This window comes from Frankliniella occidentalis, unplaced genomic scaffold, assembly GCF_000697945.3.
Source record: "Frankliniella occidentalis isolate FOCC.00 unplaced genomic scaffold, Focc_3.1 Scaffold69, whole genome shotgun sequence".
In the NCBI taxonomy this organism is placed as follows: domain Eukaryota; kingdom Metazoa; phylum Arthropoda; class Insecta; order Thysanoptera; family Thripidae; genus Frankliniella; species Frankliniella occidentalis.
In genome coordinates, this window is record NW_026267199.1 from 1,030,975 (window position 1) to 1,035,889 (window position 4,915).

The 4,915-nt window shown below is 47.6% G+C and overlaps 1 protein-coding gene across 5 annotated transcripts in view; it reads left to right on the forward strand.

The window, feature by feature from the left end:
* LOC113203957 (uncharacterized) overlaps window positions 1-4,915 on the forward strand; it is a 50,562-nt gene that overhangs the window by 41,371 nt on the left and 4,276 nt on the right. The window lies entirely within an intron of this gene.

The following is a 4,915-nucleotide window of genomic DNA, read 5'->3' on the forward strand; positions in this document are numbered from 1 at the left end:
CCCCTAGTTGTTCTCGCCCTTTCCGTTTCTTCCTCTCCCACTCGTTCTCCCTCACTGCTTTACGATTTCGCGAGATAGTGTGGAGAAGAGGGGATCCGGCCCTGGTTGGGCGGGAGCTACACTTGGACGGCGCCGGCGCGCCGATATCCTCCTCTGATATCGTCTTTCTGATATCGCATCATCACCACCTCCAGGAACGCGGTGGAGAGAGAGAGAGAGGGCGGGGGGGGGGGGGGGGTCGCATTAGGAGGCGGCAGCGTCCCGCCGGACCAGTCCAGCGTCACCCTCTGGCGCGCCGTGTCTATCTTGTCACATTAGGCTAACCCGGCTGGATGCCGGTCAGTCTGGTTCGCACGGACAAACCGCGTCATTCTTGTTAGTCAGTCAGTCATATGTTTACGTTCCGACTATATCTTACTGTCAGTGCGGAACAAGCTTTTCTGCACACCCATATAGCAAAGAAAGTTTTTCGTAACTACTGTGTATATACTAAATACCGTTTACGAAACCTCTAGACCCCATCTTATTAAATGCGAATACAATTAAAAGATTTATGAATCGAATTTATTTAACATATAAAAGTTCTTATTTACGACTTCTTGGTAACTTGCGGCCTTCCTTCCTTTGGTATAGGTGTTGGCTCTGACTCTCCCCTCTGTCGTGTTCTTTTTGCGGCGAAGGCGTGTATTCATTAAAATAACTGTCGCCTCTGGACCTCTCCACTCGGACAGCAAAAGGGATATTGGGACCCAACAGTGGCGCACCCGCGCCGACACTCTAAAGTGGCCAACTTTATATCGGTTTCGTTAACCAAAAGCAACAGAGGAGATGAGGCGGGGTGGCAAGCGACGGACGTATTATTTGTCCTGGGTTCCCGCTGAGCGTTGCTCAAATGAGAGCAGGATTCCCCCTCCCTTCGTGTTTTGTGTTATTTTACCTACCTCGTGCGTGACAATCTCTGAAACACATTTGTAAAGTAACATTCACACCTTAAATTTTTTTATCTTAACGTCTAGCAGTTGCTTTCTACGTACCTAATCGAAAAATACATAGCATTTGAAACGACGGGTAAATACCGCCATGAAAACACTGATGTGCCTCACCCTCTGCCATTTAGAACTCAAACTTGTGGTGGCTCGATAGTTCAGTGTGACGTTCAGGGATTGAGTGAAAGGAAAGGTCTAGATGTTCCGGCAGACTTCTTTTTAAAAAAGTCCAAAACGTAACAGGGACACAAGTTCAATCATAAACACTGGGGACAACACTAACACTAAAGAAACTAAATTAAGTCTGACACACAGAATATTCGGACACACCGGTTAATGCACTGACCACAGTAATGCGACACACGCAAAGTAAATTAGTCGACACACGACAAAACTAAATGGATTTGACTCGAATTCAAATCGTAAAATTTCTTTATTAATAACAAGTAAAATGATGTTTACACTATAGCGTCCTCTACGCGGGTGTATGGCCACTCAAGTGTAAAACTTAAAACCGTTGCCACGATGACTATATGATCGTTGGGTCACATCGATACTGACGCGTCTATTTAGAATTCCGAGCAAAGGGCAATAATCTGCATGCCAACCCTGTTCTGGTGAGGGGAGGAAATCCAATTCTGGAAGGCTCACATACCTATTTCCTCTAAAATGATTGTGGCGTTCAGAGCCCTGTTTGTATTGAGGCTGTGCAAACCCGTGCTCTCCCTGCGTTCTGTTCTCACCACCATCATGAAGCCGTCTCTCACCTATCGATGTCGATATCCATCGACAGTTTTGTCGCGGACACGCCGTCGCGTCCTTATACGTGACAGCGGAGCGGGGGACGTGCAGCACTGTACTCTGCTAACGCTAGTCGCATTAAACTGTCGTGCAGTGAGAAATTTTCCTAACGACCAAGTATTTAGGCGATAGCGATCTACATTTAGCTTGTCCTTCGGCTCCCAAAAATTACTGACGTGCACTGCCACTGCACACAGAAAAATTGTTTCTTGATTCAAGTGCAAGCTGACACACGATGAACACTGATAAACCAAGTGTTCAGCTGCTCAACACTTGTAAGTGTGCAACCACAAGTTCAATACTTGCAAGTGTTCAATTCAGTAGTAGTACACTTGCAAGTGTTAAACTCAGTATTTGTGCACTTGTAAGTGTTTAACTTTCCTGTTGTACACTCCTCTACATCAAGCGCTTACTGTAAGGGAACTGTTGTATATTTCCCTGTCTTTTGTTGTTATTGCGGCCCGTTTTCGACCTTTCCTTGGACAAGGAGCGCATTTGGAATAACAGTTTAAAAGAATAAAGACTAAAGATCATAACAGAGAAGAACGAGCAGAAAGTTAGTTATGTAGCGGTGACGTCAGTAACTTAGTTCCACCTATAAGTCTGGTCCATTCCTCTCGTAGACCGATATGTCAAGCTACGTATTACGTTCGCATTCCTTGCTACCTGAAATGATCCCGGGGGATCTTTCTGTCTGTAGCGTACCTCGCCGCCCGCGCCACCTGCCGATTGACGAAAGCATCTACCAGCGTAACGAGAAGGAAGCAGGAACCACCCGCTGACCGGCTAATCATTTTATTAGTCACATATATTAGCTTGAAGCTAAAAGATGGTACGTGAATTTTAAATGAAGCCTGGAGGTGAAAACGAAAGCAAAGGAAAACAAGTGTTAAGATTCTTTTTTAATTTTTTTTGCATTGCTCTCATTGGTTAATTTTAATCATGAAAAAAGGGAGTTTAAAACGGCCGTATACCGACTCAGCATAGATTATTTGATACACTATGAGGGTGGGTCACAACAGTTTGAAAATGTTTCAAATATTGTAGAAATTTGGACTGCTATAACAAAAACGTGCGTTGACAATGAATAAGAAGAGTAGACTAAAAATAATAGTGTCTAAATATTATGTTATTACATTATATTTAGTATACTTTTTGTTGAGCACTTTCTTTTGAATAGTATTAGGCCTCAAACCTTTCCGAGCGACGAATCTCAGTCGAAATCGCCTAAGGCGCAGCAGCTCGACTCGTACAATTTAATTACTGCGCAAGAAATAATATGTTTGTCCTGCTCTTTTTCTCTTTTTGTCACTGCCTCTTTCTTGAAGAGTCCTTACAACCACCAGCCTATACGCAATTATAATTGCATCTCTCCACGTCCGGACGAGGTCACTTGTTTTAAGTCAAAACATAAACTCTTATTCTATTTGGCATGGCGGTAGTAATTAGTAGGGCAGCTGAATGTGTGCCACTTGTTATCAATTTGACAAAACGCTACCGATGGTGGACCGCGACCGCGCGTGCTCACCTCTTTTCAATTTAAAAGGATAAAGAAGGAAGTGCTACGACTGCCGTCACTTCTCGGCTACCGAAACCTTTTCCACTTTTAAGTTGTGCCGCCATCATCAACCTGGGCAACATGCACCTGGTGCGCCGCACACACACTCCCTCCCTCACAAACACACACACGCACACAACACACACATACACACCAGCCACAGATGAGGCAAGCGCCTTCTGTTGTCACGTCCTGGGGAGTATCATCCCTAAAATACGCCCTCGTAGGGTCAGTGTATACGCTGGCACCTGTCCATGCCACGAAAGAGCGAGAGACGGGAGGTCTGGGAGGTCTGCAAGGGAGTACAAGGGGAGTGGATTGCATTTCGGCTGAAGAATGTGAAAAATCATCAAATAACGATATGCTGCATCGCAACCTTCCACCCGTTTGCTTTGGAAACCAATAACAGCAACGAGACAAAAAGCCCTACACAACTCATTTTTTTTTCAAAAGTCTCTAGCTCATCTCCTAGAACAACCGACGGATGAGCCGACTGGTTTGACGACAGACACCAGCAGGTCGATTACGAGCGACTCTTTTGCCTGTCTCCCTGCCTCCCTGCCTGCCTGCCTGCCTCCCTGCCTGCCGAGGCACCTCGGCACCTCGCTAGCCGTTTTGAAGTTAGGTGGAAGGAGGTAGATCCCTAGTAGCGCCAATGCACTTAAATGCGCATTTAATGCGGCAATGCGCATTAAAATGCGCAAAAAAGGTAATGCATTTTTAACGCGTTTAATGTGCATTACGCGCATTAAGCGCGCATTACGCACATTAAATGTACCTAAAATGTGTTACTTTGTAGGCGCATTTCAATGCGCATTACCGACCGGCGCTGCCCGGGATACTGTCGTTCTGGACGCAAATCGGCCCGGCGCCTATGTGACGCCACGGTCCCGGTGCCCCGCAGCTTTCGTACGCTCGCCAGTCTCTTACGCGCGCTCTTTCGCGGGACCGAGACGTGACATGAGTGAGGCGCCGGGCCGATTTGCGTCCAGAACGACAGTATCTACCTCCTTCCACCTAACTTCAAAACGGCTAGCGAGGTGCCGAGGTGCCTCGGCAGGCAGGGAGGCAGGCAGGCAGGCAGGGAGGCAGGGAGACAGGCAAAAGAGTCGCTCGTAATCGACCTGCAGGTCGTGTACCCGAGTCGGATCGATAGCTTTTGAAAAAGCTGCCTTGCTACTGCTGCTGTTGTTGTAACGCGGCAACAAGCTCGTCATTTATTAGGCCCAAAGAAGTCTTGAAGAAAGGCGCTAAAAGTTGGCCCGCTATGGCCTCATCAAGGCGACGGCGACGTGTCCGATGGATAGCGATCCCACACATTCCTGCCTGTCTCTTGGGAGAGATGATCATCGAACCGCGATTCGGGTTTGGGGCTCGGATGACCACCGCCAGGTAGTCTGCGGCTCTAGCTGAGGCTCTGGCCCCGCTGCCCGACGTCGCGACCCGCCCACTCGAAACGGGAGAGGCCCGCTGAAGCGCTTACGCCCTGTTTTCACACCTCAACGCGCATTCTGATGAGCGGCCGCGGCATTCCTGCAGATGTGTGTGTGTGTGTGTGTGTGTGTGTGTG